The sequence below is a fragment of the Aplidium turbinatum genome, chromosome 13 (assembly GCF_918807975.1).
Source record: "Aplidium turbinatum chromosome 13, kaAplTurb1.1, whole genome shotgun sequence".
Lineage (NCBI taxonomy): Eukaryota > Metazoa > Chordata > Ascidiacea > Aplousobranchia > Polyclinidae > Aplidium > Aplidium turbinatum.
The window spans coordinates 22,499,552-22,521,246 of record NC_137484.1 but is presented as its reverse complement, the minus strand read 5'-3'; the positions used below and the strand labels follow the sequence as shown (position 1 = coordinate 22,521,246).

Genomic DNA, 21,695 nt, shown 5'->3' with positions numbered 1-21,695 from the left:
ATATTTCACTGAATTCCACTGTGCACAATGCGAATATAATCAGAACGTTGATTCACTTAAAGGAAAGGCAAGATGTGCAGTAGATGGCAGTGCTTCACCTACCTTGAGAAGAATGAAAATTGGCATGTGGTTAGACATAAAATAATGTTTAATTTGCAGCATTAATCCATACCAACATAATACTAATTTCGTTTTATTGCTTCTTCTTAAAAGGAAAAGTTGGATGAGCAGTAGGTGGCTAGAGCTTCACCTACCTTAATGAAAATGAAAAGTGGCATGTAGTTAGACATAAAATAATGTTTAATTTGCAGCATTAATAAAAACATAAGCCATACCAACATAATACCAAATACGTTTTATTGCTTCTCATTAAAAGGATGTATTGGATGAAAAGGCTTTTACCAGAAGCATTGTTGTTTCCGGTTTATTCATGCAGTGCAGCAGTGACTTTTCTTTGCTTCAATGTTTTTAAAGCAGCCATTTTGTAATGAACATGTAGCATTATTTAACGATGACTAATTGTATACGCGAATTCAAAAAGGGCCCCATTCCCATAAAGGTGTTTTTGACATAAATGCGTTTTAATTATTTTGGTCATTTACTTTTGTGGTGGAATTTCGATAATGATGATATGCTTAGGTATACCGGTAAGAACTATCATATTCCTGAAAATGTCACTCGGTGAAGATTCTGAAGAAAAACTATGGAAAAGCTATTGAAAAACTATGGAAAAGCTGAAGCCTAATTACTGAAGTTGGGCCTTTCTTAAAATCGATGGGAATATTGAAGAGGATATTTTTTATGTTTAGGCTTGAAAAATTGGCCGTTTTTTAGGAAATCCTTTAGAAGACACAAAAAGGACTGGGAAAGCACAAAAAGTTAAATTAAAAAAAACATCGGAGTTAGGCCCTTTTTAAATTCACGTATTCAATTATAACAACATACATTGGGAATTACCGATCCAACACACAACACACACTTGATGCAGCCAAAGAGCATTTATTCATGAAATTAGTTGGTCCCAAACATTTTCTCAAGCCGTGACTGGCTAAGATATAGACATTTGCTCTGGTGCGGAATCGAACCGATGCTTTTCGAGCATCGTGCAAGCGCTCTCACCACTCCGCCATTCAGCCATGTGTTTCATCGTGCGCGGACATTTTGCCGAAAGGACATTTTGCCGAAAGACATATTGCCGAAAGACATTTTGCCGAAAGGACATTTTTCCGAAGCTCATTTTGCCAAAAGGACAAATTGCCGAAAGGATTAATTGTTTGTGAATGATATTTATGCGTTATTAGGTTATGTTAATACGTATAGTATGTTTGTATAATTTCGGCAGTTAGTCCTTTAGGCAAAATGAGTTTTGGCAAAATGTCCTTTCGGCAAAATGTCTGGGTACCGTGTTTCATAATGTCCATGTAAACCTTGTATCCTAAAAAATGTTTTTTCATGTTAATTACCTCAAACAGGATGAGCAGTAGGTGGCTAAAGCTTCGCCTACCTGAATGAGAATGAAAAGTGGCATGCAGTTGGCCATAACACAATGGCAGACCATAATAAAAACTTTTCAAAATTCATCTTCACTGATGACTTTAGCCCTGCGTCAACATCATCTACAAGTAGGCACTAGGAAAATTGCCCGTCGGATAATTGCCCGCCGGAAAGTTGCCCGCCGGAAAATTGCCCGTGTGGGAATATTGCCTGCCGGAAACTTGCCCGTGCGGGAACATTGCCGTCGAGAAAATTACCAGCCGGAAAATTTCCCGTGTTTGAGTAAGAAATAGCTGCGAAAAAAGTCCAGCTGTGAGTCTGCATTAAACCATTGTTTCTCTAATAGTTTAAATTTAGCACTCAGCTGTGATAAAAGGCGTGATAAATTTTAATCTGCAAATGCCAAACTAAATGAAAAAATGCTCCTGGAGAACATAAATATCAACTCTCTATCTCAGGGGTCACCAACCTTTTTTGCATGCAGGCCACTTTGGCACTAAGGAGAGCTGTGGCGGGCCGCAAGAATAAAATTTTAGGTAGGTTGACTCTTATGCTAGAAAAAAACGTATTTCGTACCCAGTAGCCAGCGTTACATGTTCTTCATATTTATGTTAGAAAACCGCAGCAACAAAATAAATCGAACAACGCTACTGCCAGGCCAAACTCCTTTTACAACACTTTTGACTTTTTTAACAATGCCTAATAAACGAGGCCACTTGTTTTTTTTTTGTTTTTTTGTTTTTTTGTTTATCTTTATCCTGCATTGCGGGAAAGCGGACTTGAGCGCTATGCATCGGTGTACGCCTTTCGACATACACCTGACCCACGCTGCAGCCGACGGCAATGTCTGTTTCCGGTTGTCTACTCTACTTATGACTTAAATTTTGGTACTACCCATTACTCGAAATCGATCACTGGGTAGAGGCAATTATCGTAAAGTTTCTTGCCCAGAGAAACAACAGCAAGTGCGGGTGGCTGGAGTCGAACAAGCAGGCTCTCGACTGCGAGCCCAACGCGCTAACCACTCGGCCATTGCTGCGCACTTATAGCGAGGCGAGTGGTTTCACCAGAATATTCATCGCCAAGCAAGAGTGGTGTTGTCACTTCGCTTCACAAAAGATATCTTGCAATTAACAGTTTCAGTAAACAAGGAAATGTTTGACACATCGCAATGCAGACAACAGTATAGTGCCCTGCAAACATATCAGCGAAAAATAGGCTCCAATAACTGGGAAAAAGAAACCAGGTACCATGAAACAAACGCTTGTGGAAATCACCCAAAAATCGTAATTTCTATTCGTAATTCATGAACAGTCTTCCCTCTAAAAAAGCAATGACTTGGTTTTTCATCCTTTTTGTGAGAGTCTATAAAACCGTCTTTCATTGATTATAAACAACTGTCACTTGCGGTGCTTATCAGCGTGGCAAGAATTTGTTGATTCACAACATTTTGCGGTACTTGCTTCAGCAGTACATACACTAAAATTGGAACGATACAGAGAAGATTAGCATGGTCCCTGCGCAAGGATGACACGGGAAATCGTGAAGCATTCCATATTTCTTAAAAAAAAAATTTTTGCAGTACTAAGCTAAATATTTTCAAAATACAATCAGAAAAAGTCTTTAAATTTATATGTAATATTTTGCCAATTTATTATCAATTCAGTTGGCACACCGACCCACTTTGCCAACCAAAACTTGCATAAAGAGAACACTGCTCGTGAAACACAATAACGTTGAAACGCACACTAATGTTTACATGACATTTGCAAACTTAAAATAAGCAACCCCATGCTCACAGACAATTTCGAAATTCGAAAACAGACGTTTTAATCAACCACTGGATCTGTGTGGCTGTACATCGCATTGGAATAACTTTAAGCAACCCCCACCTAGAACTATAATCTGATTGGTCGGTCGGTGCAGTGGCGTAGCTAGGGGGGGGCGGGGGGGCGGACCGCCCCGGGCGGCACGTCTGGGGGGCGGCACTTTCAGACAGGACGTTTTTTTTTATAATGCAAAAGTACACGAAAAATAAAAGCAAACAGAATGGCAACGTTCAAAACACAGGGCCGGATTTAGCCTAAGCGCTGCCCTAGGCAGATACGAAAAGTGCCGCCCCCCAAAAAAAATTTTTCGATGGTGCGCTACGATTTATATTTTCAATTCCTTACAAAAAAGTTATTTGCACTGTGTATTTGAATACATCAATCAATGTCATTGTATAATGAACTAATTGTTTAAAATCGCTTGCGGCGGGCTTTTTCTCTTGCAAACAAATCAATAATTTTTTCAAAGTCTGTAGAAACAAGTAAAGATGAGTTAATCCTCAAAAATGTGAGATCATTCATGGTTTACATACTTTAAGCATCAAGGCAAGTACACAAAATAGCCTGCAACTTTTCCATCAACCTAACATTGACTAAAAACATTTTTTCTAGGCTCCTTTAAATTTACTAACAGTGAAACAAACCGAACAAAGATTAATAAAAATTGCACAGACAAACCCTAGTCCTCCATACTAAGCGAGACAGAAAAATAAAACAAGCGCTAAGCAGCACATATTGTTGAAAACCAACCAAACGTGAAGTACTCTAGGGGCGATGACTTGCCATACATGACTTGCCGCACTGTTTATAAATGTGTGTGATGTGATAACATATTTATTAATTCCTATATATCTGTTGTGAATTATTATATTCACGTACAGTATTATCATTTATCAATGTAATATATTCGTATATTTTGCCGCCCCCAATAATTTGCCGCCCTAGGCAACTGCCTACTCTGCCTACTGCTAAATCCGGCTCTGTCAAAACATCTTAAATATCTAAAAACGTTTCAAATTTTCATGAAGTTTTCTGCCGTTATGGTTTTAATACGTTACAAAATTCCTACTAGCCTTTATTAAGCAGAGGCGGAAACATGCTCTTCAAATTTGGGTAGCCTTGTAAAAGGTTACAAATTGATTATTTTAATTCTGCAGCAGTGTTTGTGCTTTTGCATTCAGTATATTACTAAATTATAGTGGTCAGTGGCGTAGCCAAAGGGTGGGGAAGGTTAGGGGTTTCAACCCCCCCCCCCCCTTTTGAGAAAAACTAAATGGAGAAAACTGAATCACTCTTTGAATTTTACGAAGCAGATCTGCCGTGTATAAACGCCCTTGCTATTATATCTGAACTGCGTATATGTGGTATCGATGTCTTTTCAATTCTTTCCGAACCAGTTTGCCAAAAAGTGCTGTAAGTGCATTGCCATTTTGCCCGCAGTCAACGTTTCCAAACATTAATATTTTACTCCGCATTTTGGTTACTCTTCCAGTTAGCCTACCACTTGCACCAATGAAAGATCTTTTTCTGCTCTTCGAAGACTTAAACTTATTTAAGAAATTCAACCTCTGAAAACCGATTAAATGGTTTGGCTTTGGTTAATCTGTATAGAAAATTGGTCCCAACTGTTGAGGATGTCATTAACAAGATGTGTGAAAAGGTTCGTCGACTTCCTTTTTCCCTTTAGTTTCATCAGTATCAATGATTTTTTGCATTCTTATTGCTTGTGTTGATGAATTTTTCATAGCTGTTAGCTGTAAGCATGATTCTACTAATTCGACATGTTAAAGCAATTCTGGTGCTTTATCTTTTAAAATGAGTAAGAACTTGTGTGTCATATTATGCTTTATAATTCGAATGACCTTTCATAATTCATATAGCAGGGTGTGACCGCTCTACAACTGTTCAGTATCCATGGTATCCAGCTAACTCGTGCAGTCGATGGAAACACCGCAATATCTACAGCTGTGAAAAATTGCACTAACCTTTTATAGCCTATACCCGATTCCAGTGATTTGTTATACAAAACTTGAATATATCAGAAATAAAGTAACTTCTTTGTCTCAAAGCTTTTTGTCTGACACTCATTAAGATGTATGACGTGTATGACGTTACATTTTTTAAACTTCGGGTTAACTTTAAAATATAAAAGTTAGTGACTTACCGGAGTAAGATCGTTTTTTGGATCAACTAAGGAGAAAATTGATAAATAATAAAACTATAATAATCTCGCAAAAAAAAGCAATCAACCTATGTCTCTAAAAAAAAAGTTTGCCTAATTTTAAATGAAACTGCATTAAAAGAGCTAGTTTTTCCAATACCAAACATTCAAATATCTCAGTCAGGAATTAGCAACAAGAAAACATAAAGACTTCAGCTTTATTTTCGAAAAATGCCGAAGAAAACATGATCTTATTCTTTTGCTATGCCACCGGACAGCACTATTTTACAGGAATATTTATACCCACATTTTTGTTGAAAATGCTCTCAGAATGCACCAAATTCAAAATAATTTTTCAAAAATTTCTGGGAGAGGCTCCCCAGACCCCCCGCCGATAAGTGTCGTCTTCGGCGAGTATACCGTTGGGCTTCGCCCGCCGGCCGTCAAAACCTCTCCCTTTCACAATTCCTGGCTACCCTACTGATAATGGTACGTTCGTCTGACTTTGCACCGCAAACTGAAAATAGCACGTTGCGTATTGACATGCTGATAAAAAAACGCATTTCATTTTCACATGCTTTTTCTTGAAGGGGCGGCAAAATCTGAATCCGCCCCGGGCGGCACATTCCCTAGCTACGCCACTGGGTCGGTGGAATCGTATGCAAAGCGAAAATATGCTTCCTGGAAAGTATTTTTTGCCTTTGTGCTCTTTAACTCCTCAAGAAAAGTATTTTTAGTTATACTTGTACGCTGATACCTTCCGCGGGCCGCAGCGATAGAGCGTGGCGGGCCGCCAGTTGGTGACCCCTGGTCTAACGTAATGCAACGGTGGATTCACTAGTCGATGAAATACAGTGGTACTGCGATTCAGGCACAATGCAAAGATTGATTACAAGACTGCATTCCGAAAGTACGCGGTATTTGTTGATTGGAAAGGAAGATTCTGGAATTCGACATGACGTAACAGTGACGCGCGTTGCGTCAGAGAAAATTAGCTCTCGGGCGCCACAATTTTATAAAAGATAAGTGGTTTGGTTTTTAATTAGTATCCTCGGACAGTCAAAGCCTTTTGATAGGTTGTTTCTGGCAGTTTCGCTTTACAGAGGTTTTGAACCACTGACGCAGGTCCAGTTACAGAGTGAAGTATTCGATTGATGTTGAAGTGTTATTGTCTGTGAACTCCTCCATTCGCTAGGTGCCGCTGAATGGCGAGCAGTCCTGAAATGCGTTGCTCAAACACACACACTGAAAACCGTTTGGACTTGAGTCCGGCACTTAACCACTGAGCTAACGGGTTTGAAATAAAACAAAACCAATCAGACTGCAATTCATAAATGATCTCTAATAGATAGGCTACAATAATCTTTGTGGTCTCACAAAGGTCGGTGTTACGAGTTTTCAACTCCAGGCTTGTCTCTCCACCATTTCTTGGCGGCACGTTAAATTTTCTCGATCATGTTATTGTCTAAAACGACCTTGCAGTTGTCCCAGTTTAGAGAAATAATTATTTATCTGGCAACACTGATACAAACCTGCATTGCATTTATCGCGAGATTAACCGGCCATCTGATGATGATGATGGCGTATGAGCGATCTTTCCAGGCTAGATTGGAGGGCAGGAAATCTTCAGCCACTCAGCAGTCTCGTCGTCCAGGACCCTCAGACCATGCGCACCGTGTGGAGGCCGGTGGATTAGGCAGTGGTGGATGACATGGTCTGCGGTCTGTTCAGTGGCACCACACTCGCATTCTGATGAAGGAGCCAGGCCCCACTTGTGCATGTCCGAACGAAAGCGGCCGACGCCAGTTCGCAGGCGGTTAAGCCTGACCCACGCAAGCCTTGCGAGGGACATCCCTGGTGGACGAGGATCGGCGTCGGGTATGAAGTCACGGAGCGTGGAGGTGTGATTTTGCCACTCCGTGTTCCACATATGGTTCGTCCAGTGTGCCGCACTTAAACCAAGTTCTTCTGCGTTCTTAAGTAGTTGTTGTGCGGCAGGCACAAAGGGGCGTCTTGATTTCAGCCGCTGCTTTATAGGTGGTGGTCTCTTGAATGCTGCATGGAGGAGATGGTCGGGGTCCAAAGCGCGGCGAGCGAGAGAAATCGTGGCTCCTTTACGGCGTAGCTTAGCGGGTTGGATGCCTGCTAGGATGGGTAGGCAGTCCGTTAGAGTGGGACGCAGGCATCCAGTCACAGTACGCAGTGCGTCGTTGATGGCGGTATCAATCTGGTGGGTGTGAGAACTACGACACCAGACCGGCGCGCAGTACTCAGCGGTGGAATGAACAAGGGCTAGGGTAGCTGTACGAAGAGTTTTAGCACCAGCTCCCCAGCCGGAACCCGCCAATCGCCTCAAAAGTGCGACGCGTGTAGATAGTTTTTTGCGCAGTGACTTCAAGTGCCGGCGGTACGTGAGTGACCTGTCCAGGGTTATGCCGAGGTATGTAGGTTCGGCACAGTAGGGCAGGCGTTCCCCATCAATGTTAAATGTTTATCTCACGCTGTGCCTCTCGATTGTTAAGGTGGAAGGCCGCCGACACTGTCTTTGACTTGCTGAGCTGTAGCTTCCATTTCTGGAGGTATGCTGATAGTGTTTGCATGTCTTGGCTGAGGTTCCTCTCCACTGACTGCCAGTTTCCTGCTGAGTGCAGGAGTGCCAGGTCGTCTGCGTAAGCATATTTCCTGGAGATGGTGGGGGGCAAGTCATAGGTGTATATGTTGAACAGGAGAGGAGCCAAGACTGAGCCCTGTGGGACGCCGTTTTTAAGTCGACGTAGTCTGCTTTGACGACCGCTACCGGTTATAAGGGTAAAACTGCGGTTTTGCACAAGTTCCATCATCATATGGACCATGTGTCTGTCAGGGAGCAGACGGAGTAACTTGCAGGTAAGGCCGCTATGCCATACGGTATCATAGGCAGCCGTGAGATCAACAAACACGGCGCCAGCCTTCTTCTTAGCCGAGAAGCTGTCCTCAATGTCTTGGGTCGTAAGTGTGACCTGATCTACGGTTGATCGTCCGTGTCGGAAACCAGCTTGTTCACGGGGGAGCTGTGGATCTGTTATTGGTTCGACACGGGCGTAGATGAGTCTCTCGAGGATCTTGAAGGAGATGCTGAGCAGTGAGATTGGACGGTAGCTCTTCGGGTCCCCTGGGGGCTTATTCGGCTTAGGAACTGCAACCACAAGGGCTCTTCTCCAGATTCTGGGAATTCTCAGGTGGCGCAAACAGCAGGAAAGGAAGTCTTTTAACCAGGACTTTAAGGAGGCAGCAGCATGGAGTATCAGCTCCGGGCAAAGGTGGTCAGGGACCGGGGCTTTACCTGGCTTTATGTGCTGGAGGGCGGCGGAAAATTCTTCCGGGGTGATGATCTTCCTAGGGGGGAAGAACAAGCACCTTCTCGTGGTCCCTCCCGTCAGTACCATATCTTAAAGGAAAAAAGATATGCGAAGCGAAGCTTGTCATACTCGAGCAAACCAGCCTCAGGTTCAGCGCAGGGTGGATAGGGAAACGCCCTTCTCAGGGCGCGGCAGCTCCTCTGTCGAAAAGTACCGACGACCCACCGTACTGCAGCTGAACACCGAGGGCATTACGGCCAGCAAGCTCAGCATCATCGAGTATCTGGCCACAAAACATCAGGCCCTCGTCATTCTCCTCCAGGAGACCCACTGCACATCTGTGGATAAGTTAGTATTACCCAACTTCACACTCGCAGGCGCAACCATCAGCAGGAAACACCGGCCATCTGATGGGTTGTTAATGTTAAGAAACTTTGATGAGAGACTTGGGACTGCAAAGGAACTCCAAAATAAGGGATTACTAAGTTTTGGCCAAAGTGTGACTTAATTATTTTTCGTAATCAGGTCTTCAATTGAACAACAACATAAAACAGTTTCGGAGCATATTAGCCTACTTAAAACGTTTGCACAACCCAAGAAGGAAAAGATTAAAATTACTTAAAATCATCTTTATATTTACAAGTCAGATGGTTACAGTTTGTGGCATTCGAAACACAAAATATTTTTATTCAAACAAAAATTATTTCAAACAAGTTACCAAGCTAGTAGCCTACATGAAAATGCAAGTTATGTGTCCCCTTGAAAGCTATGCCATAAGCCACTGTTTAGTTTGCCTCCATGGACACGCCGGTCTTGACTATACGTAGGCTATAATGTTTTATTCCCATGTGACAAAAAAATCTACAAAGAAATATAGTTCCATATGCAATGTTCAATCCAACAGCAAAAACGATGTTTTAACTCCTTTAGACATTCCATCTATTTTAAGTAGCCTAACTAATAGATCGAAATGGCAATTAGTAATGGGTAAAAGGGATTCATCACAAGAATACACTTTTTATACCAACCAAGCTTCGAAGAACAGCAGAAGTTGGGGAAGAGCAAACTCTACATTGCTTGCTCCACTACAAGTGTTACAAAACAAGTTCATTCGATCCTGCTTATTTTTGCCGAGGTCAACAAATACAACTGTTCTTTATCACCAATTTAACGTGCTCAGAATTGACGATATTATTAAACTAGAGACTGCAAAATTTATGTACAAATATGTGCACAAAATGCTGCCCCGGGCTTTTGCTGGCTGCTTTATTTTTGTAAACAAAATTCACCTTCATAAACCCGTCAGAACCAAAAGAATGATTTATATTTGCCTTCTACAACATCAAACTCTGGTAAGAAGATGCTATGTTTTAATGGAGTGAAACTATGAAATCACGTACCAAAAGAAATAAAAGAAAAGTCTTATATTGTTTTTAAATTTAAATATAAATGTTTATTAAAGAAGTTGTACAATGATCACTCCTGAAATGTATCATCCGCTTATTTCTCTACACAGTTTTTTTTATGTTGCCCTGTGTTATTCCACTGTTAATGTATTATGAAAAGTGCTGTTATAGTGCTATATGTGTTAATGTTCTTAATTTTGGGTCTTTTGTTTAAATGTTTGGGTGGCAGCTGACTTTGGTGACCTTTTGGTCTTTCGCTGCCATCCTTGTTGTGTGAATTATTTGTGTTTATTGTGTTTTTGCTTTTTGTGTCTTTCTTTTTCGCCAACAAAACAAAAAAATAAACTGAACTGAACTACAGGCGTTGTTGTCAAACATTGCACGTTCGAAATTTATTGGCAAAACATACAGTTATGCACTGTAGGGTGGAGTGAAAACACTTTTTTCCTCATTTTGCTTAGCTTGGGGTTGGAAAACTTGCGAATTACTACTAAAAACAGTTGTGCAAAATTAGAATGTAATCTGACGACATCTTGATCTGCCACCAGCCACTTAAAAATTTACTATTTCCTTCTACATTAGGGTGGATCAATTTAGGGGGGTGTAAAACTTTTTTCCTCATTTTGCTTAGCTTGGGTAGCCAAAACATGCCATTGGGCATATAGAACACTGTGCTAAAAGTATATTTCGATCGAGCAAATTTTTGATCTGCAACCAGGCTATTATACTTATCGACTAAAAACGCAAAAATACAAAAATACATGCAAATGTATTTGAATTTGACGTTAGCATAGAGATTTATTACAATGCAATGGAATTGGTAATATGTATCAAACTTTATCACTTTCGATGAAATAGTCACGTTTCTATTCGAACTTGGGCATGTCTTGTCGTGATTCAATGCGTGAGCGTAGAAATCCATCTCGCAAATTAACCCCGCACACCGCCGCTGAAGCTTCCGTCACCAACTTGACGCACCTTTCCACCACTTGTGTGTGACATGGAAAGCGAGGGAATAAAAGTTCTGGAGTGTCCTTAGCTGCAATCATGTCTCGCGATTCTTTGTCCCCCATGTTTCTTGTCACAGTAGGCTCGGTGAGATTGAGAGCCTGCCAGTCAACCATATCGTAGGCTAGTATTCGTTGGCGTCAAACTTTAAGAGCGGAATACAGAATCGTTGCATTGCTTTCTGTTCGCGATGGCTTGATCGAGCTTTTTGAATTCGCTTAAGTCCAAGCTCACGGATATCACTACCAATGGCAAATTTAAAGTGGTAAATAAGAAGCATGCCCATGCGGTGAAGCAGGAATCCAGGTGGCTCTGGAACGCCCCAAGCGTAGATAGTCATTTGTTAGCCCCCTTCAGCAACAGAGAACTTGCAATTGTCATTAAACAAGTTAAAAGTGGGAAAGCACAAGGGCCCTATAATACCCCTCCAGAATTCTTAAGGCACTGTGATCTCAAATATTCGGCATGGTTGAAAAGCTTCTATTCTGCTTGGCTGACCCTCCAGGCCATACTTAAAATCTGGCGAAAAGCAACTGTAGTAGCACTAGCCTACTTAAACCAAACAAGCCAGCTGATGATCCTAAGAGCTATCGTCCAATATCACTACTCTGCGTTCCATATAAGATCCTGGTACGGCTCCTGCTAACTAGACTCGAGCCAGTTGTTGATTCCCAGCTACCAAAAGAACAAGCTGGATTTCGGCACGGACACTGCACGACTCATCAAGCAGTCAAGCTGACCGAGGATATTGAGGAAAGTTTCGAGAAGGGCAACGAAGCAGGAGTAATCTTGGTAGACCTCACTGCTGCCTATGATACTGTGTGGCATCAAGGGCTAACCCTAACGCTTCTCCGCATGATCCCAGACAAAAAGGTAGTGCGATTTCTCGCCAACATTCTGGAAAATTGGACTTTTTTGGTGAAGACGAGTGATGGGAAGTGCAACCGGCTCAGCCGCTTAAGAAATGGTGTTCCGCAAGGATCATGCTTATCACTTCTACTATTTAACATCTACATCAGTGACATGCCAGAGACTACGTCACGCCAGTACGGCTATGCTGATGATCTGGCACTACTCCATTCTGACAAGTATACTGGCATGTGGTAGAGGAAGCACTTACAGATGACATGGCCCAAATCGCAGACTACTTGAAGCTTTGGATGCTAAAACTGAGCCTGGCAAAGATCATTGTCACACCTTTTCACCTTTGCAACATGGAATCTACTCGCCAATTGTCAGTCTCTCTCAACGGAAACCCACTTCCACACAACCCATGCCACACCGACCAAGGAGTGAATCTCGACCGACAATTAATCTACAAACACCATGCTGAAGCCCTCCACGCTAAGCTATCAGCACGCAACAACTTGCTGAGATGCTTAGCTGGAACATCTTGGGGTTCTAGTACATCTGCACTCGGTACAAGTGCTTTTGCACTTGCTTGCAGCACCTCGGAATATGCTTCCCCTACTTGGTGACGCAGCGCACACACTAGCAAAATTGACACTGCCCTCAACATCACCATGAGAATAATCACTGGTAGCCTGCTTCCAACTCCCACCGACTTTTTGCCGGTGCTATCCGGCATCGCCCTAGGTAGACTGAGTGGGGAAAATCACGTACACAGTCTAGTTTAACAAGCTATGTCAAGGGATGACCATTGACCGCCTCCTCAACCAGATTGTTATAAACTCACACTCCCAAAAGCCCCAGCGTTTGAAATCTCGACGCCCCTTTTCCCGACATGCTGCAGATATCTGCAAGTCTAACTTCCACTTTACAGAAGTTTGGAACAGTGAATGGAGAGAAGTTGCGAGACCAACCCAATTCACAGGCCCTCCCAATACTAACACACTACCTGGAGCAGAACTACCTCGGAAGGAATGGGTGAAGCTCAATCGCTTGCTGACTGGGGTGGGCCGTTTCAACAGCAACATGTTTCAATGGGGCCTCAACGACTCACCATCTTGTGCATGTGCCTCAGAATCTTAGACTGCAATTCTGCAAAACGCATTATCTAACAATGTCCTGTATATCGACCCCACGACAGATAATATATTATATTGAATGTGGACCTCACAACGCCCGATGAACACACAATCCATTGGCTGCTGTGCCTGGATGTAACAACGTGATCTGCGGCGGTCTCAAACGCAAGAAGAATTTTCTCGAACCTTTTGGGAAGATGCTCCATACACGAAGCAAGAGATTTTCCAAAAGGACCGGAAAATTCACGCGGTCCGGTTGTTAGTCCATCTAGATGTGCAAATACATGTCTCATGAGAAACGTGTTCTCCAGAAATGGATATTTCGCGCACTCAAAAAACATTACGTTGGCCATGATCACAGATGAGAGGCAAATAATCCGTAAGCTTGGACTTAAGTGAATTCAGAAAACCCGATCAAGACATCGCGAACAGAAAGCAATGCGACGATTCTGCACTCCACCCTTAAAGTTTGACGCCAACGAATACTAGCCTACGATATGGTTCACTGGCAGATTCTCAATCTCACCGAGCCTACTGTGACAAGAAATATGAGGGACCAAAAATTACAAGACATGATTGCAGCTAAGGACACTCCAGAACTTTTATTCCCTCGATTTCCATGTCACACACAGGTGGTGGAAAGCTGCGTCAAGTTGGTGACAGAAGCTTCAACGGCGGTGTGCGGGGTTAATTCGCGAGATGGATTTCTACGCTCACGCATTGAATCACGACAAGAAATGCCCAAGTTCGAATAGAAACGTGACTATTTCATCGAAAGTGATGAAGTTTGATACATATTACCAATTCATTGCATTGTAATAAATCTCTATGCTAACGTCAAATTCAAATACATTTGCATGTATTTTTGTATTTTTGCGTTTTTAGTCGATAAGTATAATAGCCTGGTTGCAGATCAAAAATTTGTTCGATCGAAATATACTTTTAGCACAGTGTTCTATATACCCTATGGTAATTTTTGGTTACCCAAGCTAAGCAAAATGAGAGAAAAAGTTTTACACCCCCCTAAATTGATCCACCCTAATGTAGAAGGAAATAGTAAATTTTCAAGTGGCTGGTGGCAGATCAAGATGTCGTCAGATTACATTCTAATTTTGCACAACTGTTTTTAGTAGTAATTGGCAAGTTTTCCAACCCCAAGCTAAGCAAAATGAGGAAAAAGTGTTTTACCTACCTAAATCGATCCACCCTATTATGCAGGTTCTGAGTATCGATTTACAAGAACAGTCAATACTCGTTTTGAATATTAACGACATGAGGAAAACACAAAAGTTTTTATCAAACATTAACCTTAGGAGCAGGTTTACTGTTTACGACGAATGCCACAATTTCGAATAAAAAAAATAGAATTTACTTTGATATGCCCTATTTAAGCGAGGTAAATCAATGATTGAAACTAGATTATCACTCCTGCTGTGATAATATTGTGAGGTTGATATTCAGTTGCGTTTCACGTGTTATTTCCGTCCTTCAAAGCAAAAATTATTACTTTCCATAACATAGCAAGGGTCTAGAAAAAGAGTAGAAGAGACAAAATGCAAGCACTAAAGCTTGAGACTGAAGTGACTTACTAATTACAAGGTATTGACAAGGGCGTAAGGCCCTCAGAAATTGACAGAGTGACCCTAATGTGAAAAAAAATCAAAAACTTGGGTCTGGGAAAAAGTAAAATAAAGAAAACACAAAACAGTACAAAATTTTCATTATTTTGCAAAATCTTGTCAGATTTTTCTCTTCACATGTTATCTAAACATTTGATCTAAATTATTTTTATAATGTATTTCAAAAAGATGAAAGCTTGTGCAATAGGGTGGATCGTTTTTTAACTTTTTTTCTTAATCGCTTATTAATAGTGCGGAAAAGTTGTGCACTGACATTGTAAGCACAACAGAAAAAAAAAATTCAAAAATTTTAATATTTTGGGTTGCCCCAAAGAAGTTGAAATATTGGAAAAAGTGGAAAAATCCAAAATTTTTATTTTTTGTTTTAATTTTTAATCGCTTATTAAGAACGCGGAAAAGTTGTGCACTGACATTTTAAGCACAACGCAAAAATAAATTTCTTGGGGTGCCCCAACAAAGTTTAAAATTCAAAAAAGAATTGCAAATTTTTAAAAATTCCTTTTTTGCACATTTGTATCTGCACTGCCTCCCGCGAATCATTGTGAATTACGCAGAAAATCAATATTTACAAGTAGAATTACAAGTACATGTAGGATACGCAAACCTTTTAAGAACATAATCTAAAATCTTGTTTTGTATTGAGACGCAGCATGTCTTTCCTGGACTGTAGCCGACTTCTGATGAATCCATCGCGGTTAGCGGCACCACATACTGCAACAGAGGCCTCCGTGACAACCTTGACACCTCGCTCGACTGCTTGCCTGTGGCAGGGGAAATTGAGAGAATGTTGGCTTGTGTTGATGTTTTTGAACGACCAAAGTACTTTGTTGTCAATTTCATAGTTATTGGAGGTTCGGTTTTGTCTTTATCGGTTTGCCAGCATATCATATCAACATAACTGACAGTAGTAAAATTTAATTTTGGCAGTTTGAAGCGCCGGATTTCAGTGCAAACGGGAGTTTCTCGTGCAAACTGTATACGGCGTATTCCCAGATCACGCCCCTGTGATTCTGTCAAACAGCATTGATAAAAGTATGTTTTTGCTGTGGCCAAAAAATCTATTTCTTTGAATAACAGGGTCGACAATGGCCTTTAGTTATCCGACAGGTAGCGAGATTTGCTGATGATTTGCCATAGATGAACAGCACCGTTGATACAGAGTGGATTGCACTTTATTTCGAACCACATAGGAGCATATACCTTCATGACAAAAGTAGCCAACGTTTTTTAATTATCAGAGGGTTCTGTGGTTCCTATATATACAACCCCAGAATGCGATTTCCTGCAGTTAGCCAGCGTGAGTGATTAAGCTTACCTGGACTTCTTGTGGTGAGTGAACTGGAAATTTCTCCTGTACAAACGCAATGACAAAGGTCCCGGAAGTATCTTTGGTCCGTGCTTAAATCGGTCACACCCATATGAGGAAAATTACTTGATATTGATTCAAATCGTCGGATAGGCATTTTATCACATGTAAGTAAAGCCTTTCCAATCTGTCCGGAATACCCACGAGGACCAGTTGTACTGCCATCCAAAAACTCAAAAAGATGCCGCAGGGGTAATTTGTTTCCGTGGAGTTGATATAGCCTACCAACCATTGCAGCAGTTTTCGAAACTCTATTTCCAACAGTCGGATAACACCGCCTGCATGACCCGTATTTGCCACAGTACCATCACATCCCAAGGCTGTTATTAAGCTGGTGTCTGTTCCTCTATCATGAACTGCTGATATTATGGAGTCGGCAATGCTTCTGGCTGTTCCTGCGATTGGACTTAAATACTGAGATCCAGGTTCGGCGATAATACACACATGTTCTTCAAAAACAGATCTTCTGTGAGACACCCCATGATCATCTACTTCAATCTTTAGTGTCTTGTCTTTTCTGCCATCAAAATACAAACCGTGTAAAACGTCCAACCTGGACTCTTGCAATTCTTCTCGATTTCTACTTCATGATCTCCGAACTTTGTTTCTATCAATAATACCAGTTTTATTAAGCACTAACCATTACCATACCTACGTCGTGCAATGCAGCAAACGCTACAGGTCTGGTGGTCTAGTATGGTGGGACGAAATTAGAGTAATGGTCATCGTCATGAGATCGATTTGCGATTCGTGTAGCTGCGTAAGAGAGATACAGCTTGAAACCTGCAGTAGTTGCGTGAGAGAGATACAGCTTGAAACCTGCAGTAGCCTAAGTCAAGTGTGTGCTGTGTTACAGCAAACGTTGGTGAATGTTCATGTTATTAAACAGGATACAGACAACCATGACATCAGCAATGCGAAGTAAATGTTGATTTTCGGAAATTTTCTGAAGCGGTTAAAAACTAAAAACAAAAGATAAAATTTTTGGAAATTTTCCTCTTTTTCTAATATTTCAACTTCTTTGGGGCAACCCAAGATATTAAAATTTTTGAATTTTTTTTTCTGTTGTTTTTACAATGTCAGTGCACAACTTTTCCGCACTATTAATAAGCGATTAAGAAAAAAAGTTAAAAAACGATCCACCCTATTGTGCAATGCTATGTGTGATCCGTATTAAAAAAGTAATACCGTTTTTTGTAAATGTATTTTCGATTACAAGCAGGCATAAGCTAAAAACATCCAGAGAAAAACATAGGCTATGTTTTACAACACTTTGTCAAGGTTGGCTTTGCTAATAAATTTCGAACATGCAATGTTTGACAACAACACCTCTACTTCGAAGTTTGGTTAATATAAAAAGTGTATTCTTTATCCCATTTACTCATTACAAAATTGTTATTTCGATCTATTAGGCTACTTAAAGTGGTTTGTTTTTTACGGAAATGAAAAATAGCCACAAGAGGGTGTAAATATTTGTTGCCATGCGCATACCTACTGCACTAAAGAAGCCTAAAACCGACGACCGCAGTTAAAAATTATGTTTTTCGAAAACAATTTAAACAAAAAAATGATCTGTATCACAACTCATATCTAAGTATTAGCATGTTTGGGAGTAGACCTTACAATTTGGGCCTAAACTATTATTTGTAGCATAGAATACTCACCGAAAAATTAACTTGTTTACATTCAATCAAAACAGTTGCGAAAATGCGAAAAGTTTTGCTAGCGTTTGGGCTCAATTGTGGGCTTGTGAATTCATATGAAACTACTTCAAACAGCAGATCTTACATTTCAGACATTAAATCAGCCTCTTTTATTTAATTTCAACGTATTCAGGTCTTCAATCAATGTAAAAAGACTACTTCAAAAGCTAGTGTAAACAAACAAATTTCTGCACGCTTTTTTACCTCCTCACGACATGTGAAACCAATTCAGCTAGGAAATTCAGCTGGCATCCAGCAAATCAGCTTTTTTTGACATGGATTTAACGTGTTCAGGTCTTGAGTCAATGTAAAAAAAGCTCATTGAATAGCCAGTTTAAACAGACTTTTCTCAAAACTGCTTGTAACCAGACTGACGTTTCGCTGACAAAGCAGCATCATGATGACGATTCATTGATGCCAAACTATTTCTGATAGACAACAGAAGCTTTAGGCCCTAGGGAGTTCACCAAAGCAATACAAGCTGTATGCGACCATAAACATTTTTCCGACGTAAAGCAACAATAATTTGCTGCTGCATCCGCTTGCCAACGCAAGTCAAGGAAACGCGTGGCGGCCATTGCCGTTTGCTTAGGTCAGTGGTTCTCAAACTGTGGTACGCGTACCACGAAGGTCTTTCAGATGGTACGCCAGAAACTTACTTCAGTTGACACGTGGACGTCCATGGTTGACAGTAGTTAAAATAAAATACTACAATTTGCGCAAACTTTCAGGAAGCCAATTTAGAAATGCGCTAGCTATGTGATCGTTAAACCATAAGCAAATGCTACAGTTTCGCAATAATGAATTCTCATGCATATGTCAGGGTATAAGTAGTATAACAATGAAAACTATTAATACTACAAAAAGTGCTCAATGCCAAGCAAAAAGCAAAGCAGAGCGGATTAAATCAAATATAGTTATTCCTATCTAAACCCTTGACAGCCTGTTTCACCTAAGGAGGATCATCAGAAGGTCCTTATTCAAAAAATATTTTTGTCTGGAAGCGCTGTGCTAAAATGCGTTAAACTTTCTTGCCTTTTATTGTATACTTTTGAGATTTTCTGGTGGTAACGTAGGTGGTACGCGAGCACTATATGAAACTGTTAAATGGTACGCGAATAGAAAAAGTTTGGGAACCACTGGCCTGTGTGGATTGGTTCTGAAAAAGTATGCATTAGTTTGAGAGTAACAAGTTTATTGAACTTATAGTAGAGTAGACAAACAAAACAAAGTAACTTTAGCGGGTTAACATGTTTTATTACAAAGTGATATAACATAATCAAACAAATCAACTCAAACGTTTTCGACAAGTACGTGTGTCCTCATCAGGAATTACTTAAATTTGCAATATACATAAACTGATAATTATAAGATGTAACCACATTCCAGACTGAAAAGCACAAACTGAACAAGTGATACAAGAATGATTACGAGTAAATTATACCGCGGGAAACAGATCACATGAAGTGTACTGTAAAGTACAGGCATGTGGCAGTTATTCGCTTGTGGCTCATCGTTCTTTTTGTGTGTGTTCTAATTGTTTGTCACATGCCTGTACATGCCTGTACTTTACACCTTATGCAATCTGTTTCCCGTCGTATAATTTACTCGTTTCGAGTTTTTTGTTTCAGCGTGATGTCATTGTGTACAACATGCGTTTTAGCAAAAAAAAAAATCGAAATTTTGTTGCCCTCGTCTCGCTAAGGCCGCTTTTGTTTGATACGCGTTTGCGAGGTCTCGCGCTCATCTAGCCGTGACGCTGTACGCTTTGACGCCACAAGGTACATAATATAGTCGTGGCTAAAAGTTTAAGACCAGACTTGATTTATGACGATTTTTGCATTACTTCAAAATACTGCATCAGATATAAGATGATGCAACTGAAACAATATCTGATGCAGTATTTTGAAGTAATGCAAAAGTCGTCATAAATCAAGTTTGGTCTTAAACTTTTGGCTACGGCTGTATGCACCTTGTGACGTCACAGCGTACAGCGTCACGGCTGGATGCGCGCGAGACCTCGCAAACGGGTATCAAACAAAAGCGGCCTTAGCGAGACGAGAGGAACAAAATTTGGATTTTTTTTGCTAAAACGCATGTTGTACACAATGACATCACGCTGAAACAAATAACTCGCAAAAAGTTAATTTGGGTTTCCCCGACCTTTAAAAGGTTGATCAACCATGCAGATTAATTGATTGCGAATAACAAAAATATTGATATCACGTTAGATAAGCTTTAACTTTTCTGGTGTAATTTTACTTGACGTGTATCTGAGGTTTTTAGTATAACGAGTTTATACGTAAATACAAAATGAATAACAAACATTTTTTGATAGTTTTTAGAAAGATAATTATTAATAAAGTATATAAGATAATATAATAAAGTACAATCCGAGTTAGCAAAAATCCTAATTCAAACTTGAATGTTAACATAGCTTAAATCCCAATCTGGTATCGGTCATCAAATCCGGAAGGATTTAAATCCATATCTATGTTTGCAGTGGCGTTGACAGGGGGGTCCAGAGAGTACTTTTGGATCCGGGCCCGAGATGATTTTAAGGGCTTGAAACCTATCCAAGAGGCTCGAGAGTTCGAACAGTTTACCGTATATTCCTTAGATATTGTAGAATTTTGGTGCAAATTCTACCGTAGATAAAATATCTTTCTCACTGGCGCCCAAACAGTGGATCGGATTATTGTATGCGTCGCTTAGTTATACGGTTTTGAGACCTCCAACAATTAAGACAGAGACACAAGCCAAGTAGATTAAACTAAAAACGGTCTTGAGTTCTGTTAGTTTATTGTGACAGAAAGATTGCAAGATCACGAGGTCCGAAGGTCACAAGGTCAGAAAGTCACAAGGTCAGAAGGTCACAAGGTCACAAGGTCACAATGTCTCAAGTTTATAAGGTCTGGCCACGAGGTCACAAATTTGTTTAACAAATTTAGACCAGGGCTTCCCAATTGGGGGTGCTCGCACCCCCTGGGGGTGCGAATAGCTGTTGCTGGTGGTGCGAGAATCTACCGAGGAAGAAGAGCTATACCGTATATAGAGATGGATTTTGCTTAACGAGGGAAGTGGTGATTATCTCTCAGAGCATTCTATGTTGGCCTATACAGCACAATGCACAACAACAAGAAAATACCACCCGACAAGTTGGTGGTAACAAAAAGGCTGTGGTCCGAACGTCACGTGATTGGTGGCGGGACAATGCAATATGTCAAGGCAGAAATCAGTTAGCACTTGGAAAACCTGAGAGAGTCATTAGACGGATATTTCTCTCCAGGAGATCTGGAAGAACCGGAAACTTGGATCATCAACCTCTTTGCCTTCAAATTAGAGAAGATGGGAGATAAGGATGAAGATAAGGAAGATCTGATAGATATGCAAATATGCCAATCGACAAAGCTGCTTTATGAGTCCAGCTCACTCGAAACTTTCTAGTGCAGCGTTCAAACTGGGTATCCAACTACGGCTAAGAAAGCATTGCAAGTTTTGATTCCATTTGCTACCACTTGGCTGTGTGAATCGGGATTTTCATCTCTACTTTACATGAAGAATAAATACCGCAACGTCCTGGACCCGAAAATGATCTGCGCATTGCATAATCCCACAAGCTTCCACGTTTCGAACAGATAATTGCAAAGAAGAGGCAGGAGAAAAGTCATAGATCTTGATTAACGCCATTATGTCCTCAGTTTGGGTTATTTCTTTATTTCTTCGCTTTTGCATTTTGTGTGATTGCGTTGTTGAAAGCTG

At 40.7% G+C, this 21,695-nt stretch overlaps 1 non-coding gene across 1 annotated transcript; it reads left to right on the top strand.

The window, feature by feature from the left end:
- The first annotated feature begins 2,949 nt into the window (after positions 1 to 2,949).
- Positions 2,950 to 3,056, top strand: LOC145782632 (U6 spliceosomal RNA). Its single transcript, XR_014290860.1, has one exon. It is a non-coding gene; the product is annotated as a U6 spliceosomal RNA (small nuclear RNA).
- Positions 3,057 to 21,695: the final 18,639 nt, after the last annotated feature.